Source organism: Phocoena sinus, chromosome 9 (genome assembly GCF_008692025.1).
Source record: "Phocoena sinus isolate mPhoSin1 chromosome 9, mPhoSin1.pri, whole genome shotgun sequence".
NCBI classification, from domain to species: Eukaryota; Metazoa; Chordata; class Mammalia; order Artiodactyla; family Phocoenidae; genus Phocoena; species Phocoena sinus.
The window spans coordinates 22930913-22954437 of NC_045771.1; the positions used below are offsets into that span (position 1 = coordinate 22930913).

The following is a 23525-nucleotide window of genomic DNA, read 5'->3' on the forward strand; positions in this document are numbered from 1 at the left end:
TAAAATGTTTTTTATTCTTATCTGTTGATTAGAAGAAAATGAATAATTTTAATATGGGTGTGAAAGGATACTCTACCTGCACTTTACCCTCCCTTCCCTTACTACTCAATATTCACCACTGTCTCTAGGTCAGGAATTATATTCTTTTTGGGATTATGTTTTTAAATTGTCATTTGGGGAGCATTTATATTACCTCAAGACCAAACTTAAGAACTAGACATTTCCTGTTGTCATTGTACTTTTTAAAGACATAGATTATATTTCACTGGGACTGTGAAAAAGCCAATATTATAAAGAATAGTTAGAAAAATATATATATGTCTAAACCTAGAAAAGAAAGGGCTTTAGGAAAATGACCTCTTATTAAATATTAAAGAATTATTATGAGGAATTATAAATATCATGTGGCCCCAATAAGAACAAATAGCCAAGAAGTTAGGCTAGACAGGGCAGAATTGTGGCCAATATAGATCATTCTTCTAACAGGGGTGTGAAAACAGCAGGTTGCCAGGAAGCAGTGAGCTCTCCCATCAATAGGTATCTTCATGCAAAGCAAAGACAACCACCTGGGGGCATGGGAGAGGTGGGCTTTACACATATACTAACAAGCCAGCATGCAGAGAGTAAGGGAGCAAAAAACAAAACAAAACAACTCTAAGATTCTGCACCAGGAGATTTTGAACCACGGGGTCCACAAATGTGTATCAGGAAGACTGTCAGGTGAACTGGATACATACCCCAAAGAAGATTTGATACAGTTCTTGACCTTCATCTACTGAGAGAATATAATCTATTGACACATAATTCTCTGCAGTTTGGGGTATGTACAAATGTACACACAAACAGAATTACATGGATACTATAAAACAAGCTTTAACTAAAGGTTTTGTCCTCTTTGAGAACTGTTAACAGCAGAAACTGAAAGGTCTTCCTAGAGAAATGTAGGGAAAAAAACAAAACTCTTCTGCTAGCATAGACTTAAACCATTTTAAATCAGTTTCCTTATTTTTAAATTATAAAGCAAAGAAGGTTTTATTAATGTACTGCTCCTCTAATCCCATCTTGGAAGGTCTGTACAGTGAAGCTAATCATGCAACAACTTTACTAAATGTTGCAATCGTACCATCCATAACATGGTTATGGGAAAGGGTTTTAGTTTTGTCTTATTTGCCTTTTAAATCAGTACACTAACTACCAAATGTAAAATAGATAGCTAGTGGGAAGCAGCCGCACAGGGAGATCAGCTCTGTGCTTTGTGACCACCTAGAGGAGTGGGATAGGGAGGGAGGGAGGCGCAAGAGGGAGGGGATATGGGGATATATCTATACATATAGCTGATTCACTTTGTTACAAAGCAGCAACTAACACAGCAATGTAAAACAATTATACTCCAATAAAGATGTTAAAATAAATAAATAAATGAAAATAAATCAGCACACTATTCTAACAAGCATAGCTCTCTCATTCCCCAGGCCAAAGCAAGGAGAAGCAGTAAGGAAGAAAAAAGAGAGTACGAACAATAAGGGAGAACAAATAAAACAAACAAATAAAAGAAAAAGCAGACAAGAACAAAGTACAAACAGCTGGTATTATTTATGAAGGGACAACCAGTCCTAAGACCTCAATTGCTTGTAAGGGCATCATCCTATCATAGGACAGGCATTCATTCGTTTACATACCTGACAAATGTGCTTTTGAAAAAGCATGAGCAATGTAAAAATACATTATGTCAGTCACTTTGGAAGACAGTTTGACAGTTTCTTACAAAACTAAACATACTTTTACTATATGATCCAACACACTCCTTGGTATTTAGCCAAATAAGCTGAAAACTTATGTACATGCAAAAACCTGCACACGAATGTTTATACCAGCTTTAGTCATAACTGCCAAAACTTGGAAGCAATCAAGATGTCCTTCAATAGGTGAATGGATAAACAAAATGTGGTATATCCATACAATGGAATATTATTCAGCACTAAAAGGAAGTGAGCTATCAAGCCATGAAAAGACAGGGAGGAACCTTAAATGCATATTACTAAGTGAAAGAAGCCAATATGAAAATGAAAAGGCTACATACTCTGATTCCAACTATATGAAATTCTGGAAAGGGCAAAACTATGGAGACAAGAAAAAGCAGTGATTGCCAGGACTGGGGGTGGAGATGGGGGAAATGAATAGGCAGAGCACAGAGGACTTTTAGGGCAGTGCCAATACTCTTCATGATATAATGATGGATATGTCATTATATTAATACATTTGTCCAAATCAACAGAAATATACAACACCAAGAGTAAACCCTAAAATAAACTACAGGCTTTGGGTGATTATGACGCGTTAATGTAGGTTTATCCTTTGTATATAGGAAATCTCTGTACCTCACTCTCAATTTGTTGTAAATTTAAAACTGCTCTTGAAAAATGAAGTCTTAAAAAAATGAAAAAGAAGCCTACAATGACTATTTGTGTGCCGTTTACACCAAAATACTAGGTACTGATTATAATTTTATCTTTTCTTGGCAAATAAATGTCATGGTGGAAAGCACTGATTACTGAACAGTTCTGGAATTTCTTTTGACCTAAGTGCCTCTGAACTCCTGTGCACTTTTAGTTAGACCTTTATTAGCATACCATTCCACTGGGAGGAAGGGAACAGGAACAGCATGACACAAAATTTGAGACAAATGCCATCATAGGCTACTGCTGGCAAACATTAGCTCCATCAAATTATTATTTAAAGTGAAGAAGGAAAAGTCATAGGCATTTCTCTCACCAGGGACAGTGTTAGGAAAGCTCCACCAGCAACACTGTCTCTTCATTAGATGAAGTTTACCCACCCCCAATTTCTTCAGTCTTTCCCCACCACCATGCATCCTATACATTCAAATATATTCAACAGCATATAACTATTATTAACTATACATTATGTAGATTATATATTTACATTTATATGTAAATTGTAAAATATATATACCATAACATTATATAACTATAAAGCTATTCAGCATTATCTAACTACAGGTTATGATGATTTAGTTTGGAGGAGTTCCTGACTACATCTGAAAATCCCTGTACCCCACCTCTACCATGGAACATTGGTGTTTGACATATCTATTTTTCCCATTAATATATTTTATTTTTAGAGCAGTTTTAGGTTTATAGAAAGCTGAAGCAGAAAGTACAGTGAGTTCCCATATATCCCCTTCACCACTTCTCCCTCTCCTATTAACATCCTGCTTTAGAGTGGTAAATTTGTTACAGTTGATGAACCAATATTAACTAAAGGCCATAGTTTACATTAGAGTCCACTCTTTATGTTATACAGTCTATGGGTTTTGACAGGTGTATTATGACGTACCCTCCATTTGAGTATCATACAGAATGGTTTTACTGCCCCCAAAACCCCCTGCTCCCTCTCTCCCTTCTCCCAAACCCTGGCAACCACTGATCCTTTCACTATCTCCACAGTTTTGCATTTCCCAGAACTTCATAAAGCTGGAATCATACACTACGTAGCCTTTTCTGGTTGGCTTCTTTCATTTAGTAATATGCATTTAAGATTCCTCCACGTCTTTTCACGGCTTGATAGCTCACTTCTTTTTAGTGCTAAATAATACCCCATTGTATGGAGGTACCAGTTATGAATTCTTTCTTTCATGGATCATGCCTTTGGTATTGTATCTAAAAAGTCATCACCATACTCAAGGTCATCTAAGTTTTCTCCTATGTTATCTTCTAAGAGTTTTATAGTTTTATGTCTTACACTTAGGTCTGTGATCCATTTTGAGTTAATTTTTATAAAGGGTATGAAGTCTGTGTCTACATTGATTTTTTGGCCGGTAGATATCCAGTTGGTTCCAGCACCATTTGTTGAAGACACTATCTTTGCTCCATTGTATTGCCTTTGCTCCTTTGTCAAAGATCAGCTGACTATATTTATGGGGATCTATTTCTGGGCTCTCTATTCTGTTTCATTGATCTGTTTGTCTATTCTTTTACCAATACCACACTGCCTTGATTACTGTAGCTTTATAGTGAGTCTTGAAGTCAAGTAGTGTCAGTCCTTCAACTTTGTTTTTCTTTAATACTGTATTAGCTATTCTGGGTCTTTTGCCTCTCCATATAAACTTTAGAATCAGTTTGTTGATAACCATAAAATAACTTGCTGGGATCTTAATTGGGACTGCACTGAACCTGCAGATTAAGTTGGGAAGAACTGACATCTTAATACAATTGAGTCTTCCTATCCATGAATATGGAATATCTATTTTAGTTCTTCTTTGATTTCTTTCATCTGAGCTTTGTAGTTTTCCTCATATAGATCTTGTACATATATTAGATGCGTACCTAAATATTTCATCTTTTTCATTTTTAATCAAAAAGTTAAAACCAAAAAAGTACTTAATGTTTAAAGAGATAAGCATCAAAATCTGATAATTTTGTTTACTAGAAAAATCTCTCAGATAAGTTTAAAAACATGTTAAACAATACTACCTAACTCTTCCCAGATGTCACTTACACAGTGTTTCCATACTAAGAAATATGCCATCAGTATTTGATATAGATAGTAAATTTAATAGGTATATGTGGAATACCTGGTATACGTGGAATACCTAATATGGAAAGCTCATTCTCTTTTCTTTTTCAACTAAAATACGATTACAGCCCTTATGTGGCTATTTTGCAATTTTATGTAATCCATGAAACTGTGTCCCATTCATATTAAAAGGTACCCAGAAAATACATAAACTTAAATGGGAGGGGGGGAATCAAAGGAAAAAAAATTAATTGTGGTATCTCTGGATGGCAGAGCTACAAATTTTTTCATCTTCATACTTTCTTTTATTTTCAAACTTCTCTACAAAGATCATATATTACTTTCACACTCCATTAAATCAAATATTATATAGCATGTAAAATGAGTATAACTACATGCATCAATAAAGATTAACCTCGGGCTTCCTTGGTGGCGCAGTGGTTGAGAGTCCGCCTGTTGATGCAGGGGACATGGGTTCGTGCCCGGTCAGGGAGGATCCCACATGCCACGGAGCGGCTGGGCCCGTGAGCCATGGCCACTGGGCCTGTCCAAGCCTGTGTTCCACAGCGGGAGAGGCCACAACAGTGAGAGGCCCGCGTACCACAAAAAACAAAAAAACAAAACAAAACAAAAATAAATATTAATCTCATATAACTTTAAAAACATACAAAACAATATATCTTTCCTATGGATACAACACATAAAGGTATAGTTTTTCTGTTTTTGTTTTTGTTTTTTGATACAGGGGAAAGGTAAACATCAAATTCAGAATAATGGTTACAGCTGGGAAGGGAAAGGACGAGGAAGGAATGCCCAGGAGGCATTATTATCTGTGAGTTTTTTTTAAGTTGGGTAGAAGATACAGGGTATTCATTATATTGTTCTATATCCTTATTTATGCCTTTAGTATTTAACAAATTTTTTGTTTTGTTTTGTTTGTTTTTTGTTTTGTGGTATGCGGGCCTCTCACTGTTGTGGCCTCTCCCGTTGCGGAGCACAGGCTCCGGATGCGCAGGCCCAGCGGCCATGGCTCACAGGCCCAGCCTCTCCGCGGCATGTGGGATCTTCCCGGCCCGAGGCACGAACCCGTGTCCCCTGCATCGGCAGGCGGACTCTCAACCACTGCGCCACCAGGGAAGCCCGGAAAATATAGTTATTTTTAATTAAAATGTTTTATTAACTTTAACAAGTAGTGGGTATATTATTTTTAAATTAATAAACATTTTTTAAATTTCTCAGTTTTAATTCCTAATACAGTAAGTATCAAAAGTTATAACCCACATAAACAAAAGCTCTTGAGTCCTCAATGACTATTAAGAAGGGTCCTGAAACCAAAGATTAAGAACCACTGGCCTGGGCTTCCCTGGTGGCGCGGTGGTTGGGGGTCCGCCTGCCGGTGCGGGGGGCACGGGTTCGTGCCCTGGTCTGGGAGGATCCCGCGTGCCGCGGAGCGGCTGGGCCCGTGAGCCGTGGCCGCTGAGCCTGCGCGCCCGGAGCCTGTGCTCCGCGGCGGGAGAGGCCAAAGCGGTGAGGGGCCCGCGTACCGCAAAAAAAAAAAAAAAAAAAAGAACCACTGGCCTGGGACTTCCCTGGTGGTCAGCGGGTAAGACTCTGCACTCCCAATGCAGGGGGCCTGGGTTCGATCTCTGGTCGTGGAACTAGATCCTGCATGCATGCCGCAACTAAGAAGTCCACGTGCCGCAACTAAGACCCAGCAGAGCCTAAATAAATAAATATTTTTTTTAAAAAAGCACTGGCTTACACTGTAACAAAAAGGAGGAAAAAAAACCCATATATAATAACCCAAGGTAGACTGTCCATCAACAGATGAATGGATAAAGAAGATGTGGTATATACATACAGGAACATTACTCAGCTATAAAAAAGAATGAAATAATGCCATCTGCAGCAACATGGATGGACCCAGAGATTATCATACTAAGTGAAGTAAGTTAGACAGAGAAAGACAAATATCATATGGTATCACTTATATGTGGAATCTAAAAAATGATACAAATGAACTTATTTACAAAAGATAAACAGACTCACAGACTTAGAAAACAAACTTATGGTTACCAAAGGGGAAAGGTGGGAGGAGGGATAAATTAGGAGGTGGGGATTAACATGTACACACTGCATATAAAATAGATAATCGACAAGGACCTACCATATAGCACAGGGAACTCTACTCAATACTCTGTAATAACCTATATGGGAAAAGAATGTGAAAAAGAATAGATATATGTATAACTAAATCACTTTGCTACACACCTGAAACTAGCATAGCATTGTTAATCACGTCCTATACTCCAATATAAAATAATAATTAAAAAAAGAGAAACACTGGCTTACACTTTAACAAAAGAGGGGGAAAAAAAAACCCCACAGATAATAAACCAAGGTAGAATGTTATGGCTACCATAGTCCTCTATTCTTGAATTTTCTAGCTCTTTTTTTTTTTTTTTTTTTTTTTACGGTACGCGGGCCTCTCACCGCTGTGGCATCTCCCGTTGCAGAGCACAGGCTCCGGACGCGCAGGCCCAGCGGCCATGGCTCACGGGCCCAGCCGCTCCGCAGCATGTGGGATCCTCCCAGACCGGGGCACGAGCCCGTGTCCCCCGCATCGGCAGGCGGACTCTCAACCACTGCGCCACCAGGGAAGCCCTTCTAGCTCTTTTTAAACTAGACCTATATTACCTACCTGGGTCTTGAAATAATTTATTTCACCTTGCTGTCAATATAATCAAAATGAGTAATTCACTTAGCAAGCATGAAAAGGCCTCAAGCAACACCAGGATGATGTTTTAAACTGATGAGTTTTTCTTCAGTCATTTTCTAAATAAGTGGTCTGAATTAAAACTGGTTTTATTTCCCTGGTATAAACAGCCTATAAAGAGAACTCTTTCACAAAGAACTATATAATATACAACTCTCTTGGAAAGGCATCCCACACAATCAAATCAGTAATAGAAAGCTATGAAATTTGGTTCCCTGTCTCTCAACAATAGGGTAAAAAAACTAGAAATCCTACACTGGTGCTGAGGATCAGGATACAAAACATGACATTCAAAAACAAACAAACAAAAAACACTTTCTAGAGGACCATACGCACATAAGCAATCATTTGTGTTTTTTAAAAAGGACACACACACACACACACACACACACACTTTTGCTTACCTTACCTTGAAAATTACACAAGAAAACTGATAGTGGTAGTTGTTTTGGGGGTGGGAAACTCACTTTTCATTGAATTCCTTTTATATTGTTTGATCATTTTAAAATGTGCATGTAATACTCTAAAATAACTATTTTAAAAACACCATTTCTACATCATCCATTTCTCCAGTCTTTTATCTCAAATGCAAATTCCAAATACTAGCAGATATGGAAATCACTAAATGCATATTTGTTAAATAAGCAATGGACACATATCTCATATACCTGATGGAAGTATCAAAAGCAACCCATCCATCAACCTGGAAGTGATCAGCCACTGATTACCTGAAAGGGTATCTAGTGATGCCATCCATCTGCCCAATATAATTGATATAGTTGCTACTTCAATGGTAACTCTCTTTTTATATTCACCCCAGCGTTTGTTTTAAGAAATGTTCTCTGAACAACACCAAAGTAGATAAGTTTAAAGATTCCTTTAGGGAATTCCCTAGCGGTCCAGTGGTTAGGACTCTGCGCTTCCACTGCTAGGGGCCTGGGTTCGATCCCCAGTCAGGGAACTAAGATCCCACAAGCCATGCAACGCAGCCAAAAACAAACAAACAAAAAAAGATTCCTTTAAACCATGCAGCAACATTAAATTCAGCATAAATTTTGCTCCCATTATGCACTAGGCACTATGATTTGATAATGTAACACTTATAACATACAATGTAACGTGAAAATGTACACTTGGTTCTAAACACCTAACTACACAATAGAAGTTTAATAATTACAGCAATGAAAAAGAAATGGGTTTTAATCAATTCTAAATTTAATGAGGTAATCTTATGATGTGGCTACAAATAAACATAATTCAAACTTGGACTACATTAATCATAGTGGCTATACACTGCCCCAAAAAACAGAAAAAATGGACCTACTGTAGTTTGTACTTATCAGACCAGTTGCACTTGTGCTGGGTTCTAGGCCACGCTTGATATCTAGGGGCCCTGAGAAAGTGCAGTAGGGTCAGGGTAGTTTGATAATATGGAAGGCAACATGTAGAGTTAGTTACCATGTGTCAAGTACTTCACCTGAATTTTCCTTAAATCTCCTCATATCAATGATACAAGTATTATTATCCTTGTCTTAAAGAGATTCAGGCTCAGAGAGATTAAGCAACATGCTCAAGGTTGCAAAATGCTAGGAGGTAGCATTACCAAGATTTAAACCCAGGAGCCCCTTTAGTGGGTTGAATGGTGGCTCCCAAAAAGATATGTCCACATCCTAACTCCTGGAAACTATGAATGTTATCTTATTCGGAAAAAAGGTTCCTTCAGATGTAACTAAATTAAGGATTTTGAGATGAGGAGATCATCTGGGATTATCCAGGTTGGTACTAAATCCAATGACAAGTGTTCTTATGAGAGTGAGGCCAACAGAGATTACCGACAGAAGAGTAGGAGACAGTGTGCCCATGAAGGCAGAGACTGCAGTGATGTAGCTACAAGTCAAGGAATGCCAGCAGCTACCAAAAGCTGTAAGAGGCAAACAACAGATTCTTTCTTAGTGCCTCCAGAGTGACTGTCGTCCTACACACACCTGATTCCTGATGTGTGGCCTTCTGAATTATGAGAGAATAAATTTCTGTTGTTTTAAGGTACCAAGTTTATAGTAACTTGTTGTGGTAGCCCTAGGAAACTAACATAGCCCCCAAACTCTATCCTTCCGGCATATCTCATTACCTTTCCAAGAAGGTTTAAGGATCTCGGGATATTTAAACTAAAACAGAGATGTCTGAAAGGACTTTATTTTAAAAAAAACAAAAAAAAAACTATACTTATTTTTGGAAGTCCTAAAGAGCAAAAGTGAGACCAGTAGGTAAAAATTACAGGGAGAAACTTCAGTTGAAATTAAACTTTCTAACCATCTAAAAAAGTATTAAAGACCAAACCGAGTTTCAGTAGTTAGTACCCACCAAAATGATTTCCTATCACTGGATGTGTTAAAGAAGACTGATGACCATGTAACTTTGGGGAGCTGAGCTGGCTTAGATGACTTAGAATCTCTTCCCATTCCCAAGTTCCTAAAAATTATAAAGTATTAGATGCTACCACAAAAACCTAGTAATAAGATAAAATATTACAAGTGAATTTTGCAAGGTTTCTACTATCATGTATTCAAATAAATACTATTAGTTAGTTATGTGTCAGGCACTGTGCTTGGTGATGGACACAAACATGATGTCTACTTTCATAAAGCTTACAATCTGGTGGGAGGGACAGACGTATATCAAGTAATATACCAACAAATGTAAAATGACATGTATAGACATAAATGGTGAAGAAAAAGTATAAAAATAAGGGAAATGTGGTAAAACTTCCCTGAGGAAATGATGCTTGAGTAGAGATTTGAATAAAATTTACAAGATTTTACCAGATAAAAGAGAGGAAAAAGCTTTCCAGGCAGAAGGAACAATAGGAAAGGTCTAATGGTTAGGGCAGCATGTTTGATAGAAAATGAGTCCAAAAGGTAAGTACAGCCACATTAAAGAGCTTTGTCTTCATCCTAAATGTGGGACATGATCAAACTTGTGTATTTAGAAAAGATCGATTAATTCTGCCTGCAATGAGGAGAATGGATTAGTGCTCAGCCAGAGTGGATGCAGGCAGACCAGTGATAGGTTATTTCAACAGTCCAGAAAAGAAACAATAGCAACTCAGACAAAAGTGATAATGGTGGAAATGAAGAGGATAATTTGAGCTTATTTAGAAAGTTAAACAGGATTTGATAATATGGAAAGACCAAGGTTTCTGTTCTGAGAAAACAGGTGAAACGGTGATACCCTTCACTGAGGTAAGAAAGAATGGAACAGGGCCAAGTTTGAAAAGGGAATCTCATTTTGGGATGAAGTGCATCTGAGGCATCTGAGAGGTGTCAATTAGGCCACTGGATATAAAGTTCTTAAACTCTGTTGGCAGGCTAAATCTGAGTATACATATTTACATGGAACAGCTGCATATTCTTTTACCTTTAAGGGAAAACAATTATTGTTATAAAATAATCATTATTCTTTAAAAAAGGATAATTTCAAAATTGTGCTAGCCTAAAACACAAGAATCACTACCTTACCAAAGACCCTAAATTAATACTAACCAAAGATTACCTATTTAAAGGACATTAGATATATACCACTCATTTAGCTACAAAATGGATTTCTTCAGAACGAGAACAATCCATCTTGGTGGATTCTCAAGTTAGGATTAGTGACTGCTCTCACATCTTTCAAACACAAAAACTGAAAAAAAAGTTTGAGGCAAAAAGTTTGTACTTTTTATTCCCAGACTGTCCACCTCTCCCTATGTCTGAAAGACACTGACTTAAGCATCTTAATTGTCAAGTATAAATGATAAAGTTTTTCTCCTGGAAAAGATTCTAATTTTCAAAGTAGAAGGGAAGAGAATAAACAAATCAGACTTTTTTTCTTCCAATACATACCTCTGCAGGCTTTGTATTATACTTAGATGAAAAATGACTAGACTACTTTAGATATTAATTGTGATAACTAAGGAAATATTTACCCTAGATTTGTTTCCATGTTGTATAAACAAACAAACCAGCTACCAGAAAGATTAAAGACAGAACTAAATGAGTAGGCAAGAAAATTGGATTACATTACTAACTTTTCTAAAGAAAATCTACTGCACAAAATCTTTGAGAAAGAGCCAGTCTTCTTTTTTTTTTTGCTGGCCTCTCCCGTTGCAGAGCACAGGCTCCAGACGCGCAGGCTCAGCAGCCATGGCTCACGGGCCCAGCCGCTCCGCGGCATGTGGGATCTTCCCGGACCGAGGCACGAATCCGTGTCCCCTGCATCAGCAGGCGGACTCTCAACCACTGCGCCACCGAGGAAGCCCAAGAGCCAGTATTCTTTACATAAAACTAAAATTATATATATCACATACTTCACTGAGGCAGAGGATGAACTAGACTACATAGCATTTTATATTTATAAATATATTTATATTTTACGTACATAAAATCTTTTGAACTCCCCACAAATAATGCTTTAAAAAAACAAACAAGCATTTTTAACACGCCTGTATTATATGACAGCTCTTACTAATATCAATTTGCTCTCAGTGGGAATATAACAACTCAGAAGGTCCCAGGGTAAAATAAAAGACTAATAATACTGAGACAAACTTGTTTGCTTTAGAAACTATCCTACAAATAGGAATCTTGGCTCATGAAGTGTGAGGGCAGAGTGGAGAAAAAGCAAGTTAATATGTGAATGAAACTGAGGTTAACCCAGGATTTAGCTCTCATTCTTCACTAAGTAAGCTTTCATAGGCAAGCCCTTCCGCCCTTACTCCAAGTTACCCTTACCTCAGCAAAACCACACAGAGCATGAAACAGACAGTAAGCATTTCCTGGACTAATTTGTATTTGGATAGAAACTTTAATATCTTTTATATTTCATTAAAATGGATTTATAACTGCCCCATTAAGAATGTTTCAGGGTAAAAATAGACAAATCAAACACCCTTAGACATTTTTGGTTCAAGACAATATACAGAGTATTATTTCATATTATCATATACAGTATATCCATGCACAGTGTGTGTGTGTGCATGCAAGTACATACATGTACACTTAGGAAAATATCTAAAACCATATAATTAAAATATTGTTAAATATGTATGACTGATTTACAATTATTTTAAATTTTCTTCTCTTTGCTTTTCTATAATAAACACATATACGTACCTTTTTACATTAAGAAAATATATTTGTTGTTTACCATGTCATAACACGAGACTCAGAAGTAATTTTAGAACGAATTTTTATTTAGAAGAAACTTTATCATTCTGTCCTCTTCATTTTTCAAATGGGGAAAAAGGCCCAGTGAGGATAAGTGACTTGCCTGCCCAAAATCTGATAGTTGACTCCCTATGGCCATAATTATATTATTCATACTTATGTTTATTTTTTCTAATTATGAAAGTTAATGCATTTTCATTAAAAATAATCTGAAAAATAATGAAAGCTATAGGAAAGAAAATGAAAATCACATATATGCTTCTAAACCAAAAATAACCGTTGATTTGGGGGGTTGTTTGTTTCCTTTCCAAAAAATTTTCACTACAAAAATAATACATTTTCAATGTAGAAAAACTTTAAAAATATAAAGATAAAAATTAAGGAAGAAAGAAAAAAATTTTAACACTCAATCACATAATTGGTGATTCTGGAATTGTTTCTTTAGACTTAGTTCCTAAAGCCAGTTTGGGGTGAACAGACTAGTTCTATGATGGTGTTTTTATGTAGCAAACCCTGGTTGATTCTTTAATTTGTGATTATTTTTATATAAAAGATCTATTACTGAAAATTTTATTTTACAATTGTTTAATGAAAGACAAAGGACTAAAAAAAGGTGAACAAAGAAAATACTCCAGTTCTATTTAGGGACAGATTTAGTGAATGTAAACATAATCCACAAACACAAGCCCAACTGCAAGCTGCATAACACAAATTTTCTTAAGATTACCCAATATGCTTATTCATGTAATTCTTGTATTTACCAATACTTTTACAGGGTAACCTATACAGTTGCCAACTGGCATTAATTACAGAAAAAAAATGAATTATGAGCAAATATATTTATAAAAACAAGCAAATCAAACTCATAAATTACTGAACCATCATTAACTCAATCAGCAAGACATTTGAAAATATTCATTTTTATCTGAGCCTTTTAAAATTTCTACCTTCTACATATTTTATGATGTACTTAAATGTATTAGTACAATAACAAGAATACCATTTATAAATAAGTGTGATTCAGAATGTGTGCTCAAAATTTACTTGTAAGGGTGACAATAAAATTTGGAGATCACTGCCCAGAATCCGGGGCCTAGCTGACAAAACTGTCTCCTAATGCAATTTCAAAGATCCAAAGATTAGAAGAAGAAAGTAAAAATGACCAATTATCTAAGACTTCATATGAAATATTTTAGGAATCAAATAAGTTCTAGTATGAAACATTATTAAATAATTTGCTTAAATTTCCAGATTGTGGGACTTCCCTCATGGTGCAGTGGTTAAGAATCTGCCTGCTAATGCAGGCGACACGGATTCAATCCCTGGTCCGGGAAGATCCCACATGCCTCGGAGCAACTAAGCCCGTGCACCACAACTACTGAGCCTGCACTCTAGAGCCCGCGAGCCGCAACTACTGAAGCCCACACTCCTAGAGCCGGTGCTCCACAACAAGAGAAGCCACTGCAATGAGAAGCCCACACACCACAACGAAGAGCAGCCTCCACTCGCCACAACTAGAGCAAGCCCATGCGAAGCAACGAAGACACAACAAAGCCCAAAATAAATAAATTATTTTAAAAATCCAGGTTTCATCAATGGCTTAAGAAATGTGAACACTACCAATCTGTTACCATTATATAATTTTAGACCTCAAAACATTTCATAATTGTCATATTTCACACAAACCCTATAAGACAGGCCAATGGTATTTTCATTTCATGGTCAGAAAAATTAAGCAAGGAGAGAATAAATGTGTTGTCCCAGATCACTGGATTGGTACATGTGCCTTTAGAAGTTTTCCAAAGTGCATATAAACAACTACCACCTTAAAAATGAATTTGACTTTGCTGTACACCTGAAACTAATACAGCATGATTCAACTATACTCCAATATAAAATAAAAATTAAATTTTTAAAAAATGAATTTGAGTGCAGTCTAATGAACCATTTAGCTTTCTTTCAAAACTTACTTTCTCTTTAAAACAATAGTAATTTGATCCCCGCACAAAGCCTATTGTATAGAGTGCATGAATAGTCATATACAGTGTGAATTCTGGAATATAAAAAAGCAAGGAATTCAGATGACTTGACAAAATCCTGAAGCTGGTTAAGCTGTGGTTTGGCATCCCTCCCACCTTCCTTCTGGTGCTCCTACTCCTATCTCCGAAAGGTACCTTACATCTTCCCAAAGTTCCTCACCCCAGACACCTACTCAAAGTTTCCCTTGCTTGATCTAGCCCAGTCAGGATAACTGATTTCAGCCAACTGACACAACCGACATCTGACTTAATCATTAACATTACCAAAAAGGCCCTTGACTTTTCTGTCTGTCAACAACCCCTTGAGAGGGTCCATAAAAGTTAAGGACCCTCTCCCCAGAAAAATCATATAGGCCCACACAGTATTTTTCAAACTATTTCAAGATTCAGGATCACACAGCCAAAATATATCCATGAACCCCAGAACTATAAAACCCAGGTTAAAAAACCCTGCACTTAACCTATAAGTATCATAAAACTTCAAAACCCTTCAAAAGAGATTATAAACTTTAAAGATTATAAACTCAAATATACGATACTATATATACTCAAATACATAAACTCTAATTGTTAAAATTTAAGTCATCTCCCAAAGTTTTTAATGTTGTAATTCCCATGAGAGAAGGAGAGTAACAGGACCTATTTCTAAGCATGGGTCATCTATTAAATTGTGTTTTAAGGCCCTACCCCTATATTCAATAAGACTCCAGAAATCTATTGTGTTTATCATGATTCATGGCGAAACAATACATACATACACACACATAAACACATTCAGAAAATTTACTTTATTTCTTAATTGCCAAATCCAGTTTTTATCCCAGTGAGCTCCGTAGTATTTCACATTGCTAAATCCTGTTAAAATTCCATTAATCCCTATCCTCAGCTTCTTCAACCCTATACCATTTATCTTATCTCTTCAGCCATTGTTTTTCAACTTCCTTCACAGGCCTCTCTTCTTCCACTTGACCTTCAGATATAGATGCTACCCAAGGTTGCCTTAGTTGTTTCCTCACTCTTGATACTATAGTCTTTTGCAGTTTCTATGACATTATGCCAATGAATACAAACCTCCTAATAGATCCCCTCTTCCCCTTGAGCTCCAGTCCAAGTCTTCAGGTACCTATTTTGACATATCTTGATTCCCACACCTAGCTTCATATCCTATTACCTTCCTCCTCAAATTCTGTTCTCCCTATATATTCCCTATCTTATTAAAGGCATCTTCATCCTCATCCATTAACCAACTATAATCTTTAACTCCCCCATGCTCTTCCCAATCAGGCCACAACCTCATCAGCTTCATTTTCCTCTACTCCCCAAGTACAGCAAAATCTGCTTGCTTTCTAAAATCAGACTATCATTCCCTTCATCTAGCCTCTTCTTTTTCATCAGTAAAACAGCTACTCATCCTTCAAAGTCCTACTTAAGCATCCACTACATGAAAAGTCTTCCCTAACCTCACTTACTCTCCCTGTATCACTCACCCCTTCCCCCAGAATTCCCTCCCTCCTTCTATAATCCCACACCACTCTTTCTTTATTTTAGTTCTCAACAAACTGTATTATAGTTAGTTGCACCCTTATCTTTCTCCGCTATAGACAAAGCCCACGGTTTATTTGTTACTCTTGCATCTAGAACATGACTGGAATACAGTATGTCTTTAATCAATGTCTGGTGAATATATGGCAAAACTCCAGAGTGAGGACACACTTAAGGTTACTTCTCAGTGGAGGGTACGCCTCATCCTCTTTTGAACATAAAACTAATTAAGTCCCCTAGTCTCTAGCTTCCCACTTCTAGTCCACTGCTTAGTTTTAAGCAATGTTTCATGGGAATATTTCCTCACTTCCTCTTGTTCTTTGTAGGTTTAGCTGCCAGCCTAACCACATTAGCATTCAGTGGCAGCAACAAAACAGACTCTCCAAGTTCTAAAAAGTAAAGACTTTACAACTACCAACAGTAAAATATAAGCTCTTTTTTAAAAATGGTCTAAACATTTATGCATACATAGTTCATTCTTCATGATTCTGAGAAAGGCTTGGCATAGTTTATCCAACAGGCACCATTTAAGAGTTCTGAAGAAAATGTCCCCCTAAACTGTCAGCCAAACTCTTCACATTCGTAACCACAGAAATCAGCATACACGAACTAATCTAAATACTGTGCTTATATACTAAACAATACACTACAAATGGCAGACACTGTATATCACCAAACTCATGACCCAAACGAAAGTAGCTCTTTTAGCTTCTTTTCAAAATACTACATCTCCAAAATTCAGCGATCATCCCAATCTGTAAAACTAGATTCTTTTACCAGTATCATCTACCCTTTCCCCCTCTCCTCCCCACCAACTTTCCCCCAACACACACACACACACACACACACACACACACACACACACCCCTCCCTTATTAGACATGGCTTCCTCAGAAATTATCTGATGGCTCGGGAGCAGTTTGATAACGAAGGCTACCAAGTCTGGAATTCTGGAGAAGATTCCTATGGTCGGTTTATTTTCTAAGTGACTGCTGCTGATGATACAATACAGATTGACCTCAAGGATCACACATGTGGTAGGCTTGCCTTAACCACCCCCTAGTTTTGCTTTGGTTGTTTCTGTTTTGGGGGAGGGGGTCCTTTTAAAAATATACTAGAATATCTCTATGAAGTTGTAGTTCTGATTTTTTTCAGTTCATATAAATGTTCACATTTTAGGACTAAAGACCACGTGATGAAATCTTTTTGAAGCTTCAGTTACTAAACTGCACTGAGTGGGGTTGAAAACATTTTAGCCTAATTATGAACTGCACTGCAGAAAAAATATATATATTCCAAGGTATATATAATCCACTTATTTTCCTTGAGCAATCAAAAATTCTGTTTATTTTCTAAGTTTTGTCCTCATTACATCAAAATAACTTCAGACAAAGCATTCTTGTTGCTCCAGGATTAAAAATTTCCAATAGCTCAATGTGGTTATCATCTTCTGGAAACACCTGAAATTGATTTGTTTCACCTCCTTTACTTTTTCTCTTCCAGCCTGTTCTCCTTAGTAAAATACTGATGGATAAAAGCACTAGCTGAAAAGCCAAGAAAGTGGATAATCCACTCCCTAGTTAATAAGGAAGGAACTATATGATACATGATGCTCAAAATTTAACATGTATCCAGAGCCTAAAAAAATACTGATTGGACTTGGTCTAAATAAAATGTTTCTAAAATAAACTTAACAAGTGGGTTTCTTTTTCATTGCTGTTTTACTAAGCATTCATGGAAAATTATATTTGGGTAAGCTCAGGCTGAAAACACTAGCTTTAGCTCTCAAGGAAAACATGAAAGAACAGAGAATTTCCTTCAGTATAAAACATTTTCTGAAATGTTTTTTACAAAACCAAAGATTGATATTTACCTGTAAGACTGATTTTCCAAATACTATTTATATATGTATTATTAAGCATCACACATAGATATACATAAACGTCTAAATTCAAATATCCAATTTCCTGGATTAATTACAGCCCCAGAGAGAGTATGCCAAAACTTCTGAGGTTAGAGCAGACACTTCTGAGACTCAACAACCCACAGAGCTCCCCTTTACCCTCCAACTTTTCAGAGTGGCACTGAGTAGATGAACAAGCCCACTGCAGCATGAAGGACTGGGCTTGCCTAAAGATATCTGACAGAAGCTGAACCTATGCAATAACTTCCTGTTCTCCAGAGACTGGAGGGTGTGCTTCTAAAGGCTGACAGTTTACAGAACTTCCAGAAACCAAAAAATGAGCATACCTTTTCAAATACTTGTGAAAAAAATTTTAATTTCAATTATACTGTTCATTATTATTATTCCCCAACAAACATTTACTGAATGCCTTATTACATATACAGAAAGAGGTATAAAAAATTTAACCCCAGGGGCTTCCCTGGTGGCGCAGTGGTTGAGAGTCCGCCTGCCGATGCAGGGGACACGGGTTCGTGCCCTGGGCTGGGAAGATCCCACATGCCGCAGAGTGGCTGGGCCCGTGAGCCATGGCCACTGAGCCTGCGCGTCCGGAGCCTGTGCTCCGTAACTGGAGAGGCCACAACAGTGAGAGACCCACGTACCGGGGGGAAAAAAAAAAAAATTAACCCCAGACTACAAGGAGCTTAAATTTCCCTTAAAAGTCACCCATTTTCTATCATTTCACATAAAATACTTCTTCAAGTAAGTCTGCTTGAACCTATGATGTATAGGCAATGCAAACTCAGATATTTAAATCATGGGAAGTTGGTCTTTAGCTCCCTAAAAAATTAGAGACGGATACATAATTGTGACTTAATAAAACCAAAAAAACGTACAATTTTGGGTTCCATTGGAGTATACATGAATTGGGAGGGAAACCTGAAATCCTTTCTTTAATTCCCTCTATATCTGGACAAGGGCCCTCATTATCTCCTACTCCTATAGTTATTTCCCTAAATCTGTTGAATTTCCTTAAAACCTGGTAAGAAAACTCCTGTCTTGGGGATAAGAAACCTTTTTTTTTCCCCCCCTAAATGAGAATATACCAAGACTCCCAAGCAAAAAGTAATTTTCCTCCTGTATACTGAATTTGATATGGGGTGGGGGGAGGAGGAAGGCAGGCAGATGAAATCAAAGGACCTCAAATAAAGATGAACCAAAAGACAGTAAACAGTAATTCTTATTCTGATGGACCTTGTTGAAAGCCACATCTAACTCCTGTCAAAAAAAAAAGTCCCACAAAAAAGTCTGCACACAATTCTGGACCCAAGTTAAGAATAGTTATACTACACTACATTTACATTTGATAATTGTATGTTTGCCTTTGCACTCATAAAATAAGGAAATTACACTCGGATGCACAGGTGGAGCTAGTCATATTTTCACTACCTATGAAATAACACATCAAGAACTTTCAGACACAATTCTAGGAGTCAGGCCACTACTGAATTAAGGGAAGGAAAAAACCCCAGCATCTCCAAAGTCGCCCCTCCCCTGAGTGAGGAACAACTCAATAACTTACTGTTCAAGACCAAAGGAAAAGGAATTTTTTTAAAGGCTGGGCGAAGGTGAAATGGGGAAAGGATCACTGTGAGCTGTGACAGCAGATGATGCCCTCGACAAAAGGTGTAAGATGTGCATACCCCTTCTCCCGCGGAGCTGACAGTCTCACTCACACTACCTTTCACCTTAAGAGTTTCCAATACATTGTCTCTACACACTTAAGAAAATGTGAATTTTTCTCTGACCCCAGAAATAATTAAGCACAAGTGACACCAGCTGTAAAGTAAGCAATTAATATATGCTAATCTAATGTTTAAGAAGGGATGGATACCACGCAACAGCTCCTCCAACTGGCTGGATATCATTTGAAGCCCTAAAAATATTAAGATTTTTAAACAACTTCAAGTTCTGATGGGCACAGTCAAATACTGTCGAAACTTTAGGACGTAGAGCAACGACACAACAGGTGAGAGAGGTGGTGGACATCATCGCCCAGTTAAGTGGATCACATGCAAAGGGCAAACCCTTGAGTTCCCCGAAAGGCTGGGGATGTGGGCTAATACCCATGCACAAGGCCATCCAGAGCCCCTGTCGTTCCAGTGGCAAAGGTTCGGTTCCTTCCCGGGGTCGCGCCACTCCCCCTGTCCCTCACACAGGGGACCACCACCCCAAGCACAGGAAGAACCGAGCCCCCTCCACGGGCAGCATCTCTGCTAGGGAAGAAAACACAATGTCGCTCCTTATTTCTGCGTACAAAAGGACTTTGCGCCCTCCTCCTCGAACTGCCGCCGCTGCCGCCTCCTAACTTGCAAGAAGGTGGGCAACGCGCCATATTCCAGCGTCCCTCAGTCTACCTGGGTAACAAGCCCACGCCACCCCGGCGGGAGGGAAGCTTCGGAGGTTGCCCGAAGAGCCAGCCTCCTCTCCCGCAGGAGACAGCAGCTCCCGCGCCCCGGCCCAGCCCGCCGCGCCGCGCCGCCCGCGGACCAGACCCGGGAAGGGCCAAGGAGGCGAGCTGGGAGCCGCGGCCCCCGTCCCGCGCAGCCCGCCCACCTCCCGCTCCCAGGCCGGCGCGCTCTCCCAGGCCTCCTGCTCCCGAAGCCGCGGGAAGGCCGGGCCCGGGCCCCGGGTTCCAAGGCGGCGAGGAGGCCGCGGCCCCGAGAGCCTCAGGCGGCGGGGGAGGCCGGAACCCTGGGGCTCTCGGGAGGGCAGAGCCTCCCTCCCGAGCCCGCCAGGACGCCTGGGGCCTAGTGAGGCCTGTGCATCCTCGGGGTGGCGGTTTGACTGGGCCGGGCCGGGGCCCCCCGCCCGAGGCGGGCCGAATCCGGCGGGGGCCCAGGCCTGGAGCCGGGGGCGGCAGGGTGCCGGCTGCGGGGCGGGCCGGCCGGCCGGCAGGCGGGCGGCGTGTTGCGGCTGCGCCGGGGCTGAAATAGCTGGAGATTGCGCGGTAGGGCACTCACCTCAGAGCGGCTGCGCTACCGTGGGCCTGCGCCGTGGAGACTGCGACCGCGCCGGCTCCTCGCAGCCTCCTGCCACCAGCGGCAATGGCGAGCGCTGCCGCCTAAGCCGCCGCCGCCGCCGCCGCCGCCGAGGAGGGGGAGGGGAGGGAGAGGAGGCACGCACGCTACGCACGGGCTCGGCTTCCCCGCCCGGCCGCCGCCATGATGGGGAGGTCGGCACTGTCTCGGCGGGGCATCTCGCAGGGTGTTTGGGCTCTGACCCCGGCCGTCCCCCGAGGTCTCCCCGCGTTCACATTTCCCTGTAGAGGTTTGGATGGAGCCGGAATCACGAAAGCAACTGTATTAGGGAAATGTGCACGCCCCGGGGAAGTAACGCAGGCGACCCAAGATGGTTGCTAATCTGTAAATAGTCACATTTCTCGCCCCCCAGCCCCGGGAAATAGGACCTCCTGAGCGTGCCTCGATAATCGGAGAGGGGCTTCCCCTCCTTTTCCTCCGCGCTGCCTTGCCAGTCGCTCCCTCACCCTTTCTTTGAAATGACCTTTGCTTCCCTATTTCAAACCCTGCCCAAGTATTTAAAAGCTAAAGTTTTTGTACAAAGCAATGTATAAATGTTTTCGCTCATTCATTCGTTTGGCAGGCATTTCCAGAGGGCCCATTCGGTGCCAAGTATTTTTCTGGGCGCGCTGGAGATGTACCTGTTAGGAAAAGAAAGTCCTTACTCTCATGAGCGATGAGTGGAGGGAGTCAGAAGCAATAGGGACCCCCCCCCCCCCCGCCAAGCAAGTGCCTGAGAAGTAGGGAGGGGTGGAGACTAGAAAAACTACTGTTAGAGACACAGGAGAGGTAGTTTTTGTTGTTCTTTGTTTTTTAAATTGTGATCTGGAGAGTACCTGCATCAGAGTCATTCAGACTGATTATTTAAATCCTGGAGTCCAAATGGTGTCTCCAGGATCTTGGCTTCTTAGCCCAGGAACCCGCATTTCTAACACCCCCCCCGCCCCACCCCACCCCCAAATACACACAGTCTCCTGGGGATTGTCATACATACCCTAGTTTAAGAACCGTTGCTTTAGGGAATTACTAAACATCCCAAAGAGTGTCAAAAAACAATTTGACAAAACCAGGATACTTTAATTTTCAAGAAGATTCCATTTACCTCAAAATTCAACATAATTAAACACGGAATGTCTCTTTTGTCCAGCGTGTCTAAGAGATTGTCACCGCCTACCACCCAGGTGTTCAAGCCAGAAACCTAGGAATGATCCATGCATGACTCCTTTCTCCCTGAAGTGCCATTATCAGTTAGATCGTTTAAAACAGTTGTTCCCTGTCATTTTTACCTTGGTCCAGGTGACTCGCATCTCTCATCAAGATACTGCAATAGACCCTTCATGGTCTCCCTGCCACAGGAATTGCCTTCCCCAATCCATTCTCCACCCTCCGGTTTGAATGGTCTTTCAAAAAAGTAAATCATGTCACTTTTCTGCTTAACAGGCTTAATAAGGTCCCATTACACATAAGTTAAAGTCTACAATTCTTTGAGGTGCCTGCATGGCCCTTCGTGATCTCAGCCCCTGCTGCATCCCTAACCTCATCTGTCACAGACTTCTCCCTCAGGCTGCAACCAAACTGGGAAGCTCTCAGATCATACAAGACAGGAAGTTCTAGCACCTCGCAACTTTTGCAAGGGCTGCTGTCTCTGCACAAAACTTCTCTGTCTTCTTCTATTCATCTGCTTAAACCTGCCCCTGAATAATTCCTACTACTCCTTAAGGTCTCCTCCGGGAAACGTTCCCTCATTTCTCCCTTCCATCATCACACCCAGTATTTACCACGTATGTTTATTGAGCCCTCACCTTGTGTCAGGCCCTATTTTAAGTCCTTTACACACATTATCTCCTTTCTTATTTAATTCTCAAGTGGAGTCCATGAGGTAGGTACTACTATTATTATTATCTCATTTTGCTGATGGAGAAACAACGGTATGTAGAGATTGCTTGCTCAAACCCAGACAGTAAAAGGTGGAGCCAGGTCTGAAAGCCATCAGCCTGACCTCAGAGTTGTGCCCTTAACCATTACCATATTTTTTCAGATTGCAGGTTGATACCCACTGATGAAGCACAAAATTAACTTAGTGAGCCATGACCAACATTTCATGAAAGAAATAGAAAATATCAGAGAACATCAAACTTAGTAAGACTCTTGTTCTATGAAACTCATTTCAGATATATAAATGTATGTGCATAGGTGTGTGTGTTTGTGCTAGATCATGCTATAAAATGCACTTCTTCTTGGATTTCAGTTGCAAAAAAGTTTGAAAGCACTGCGTTATTCTTTCTACACAGTACTTCTCCAACCATGTATCCTCCACAATCCAGAAGCTGCAGGAGGGCAGGGATTTTGTTTTGTTCATGACCATATACCAGCATCTTGTGCAATGCCAGTCTCATAGTAGATCTTTAAAAAAATTTTTTTTTATTATCATTTTTAAATTTTTTT

At 39.7% G+C, this 23525-nt stretch overlaps 1 protein-coding gene across 6 annotated transcripts in view; it reads right to left on the reverse strand.

Annotated features, from left to right (window-relative positions):
* Window positions 1-21139, reverse strand: part of NRF1 (nuclear respiratory factor 1) — a 134697-nt gene extending 113558 nt beyond the window's left edge. For 5 of the 6 annotated variants that reach the window (XR_004351402.1, XR_004351403.1, XM_032642853.1 and 2 more), the window contains exon 1: window positions 21024-21135. The gene's annotated coding sequence lies outside the window, so the exon portion shown is untranslated. Of the gene's footprint in view, window positions 1-21023 lie in introns of all 6 variants that reach the window. The other variant, XM_032642852.1, reaches the window with a different exon arrangement.
* Between the last annotated feature and the right edge of the window lie 2386 nt (window positions 21140-23525).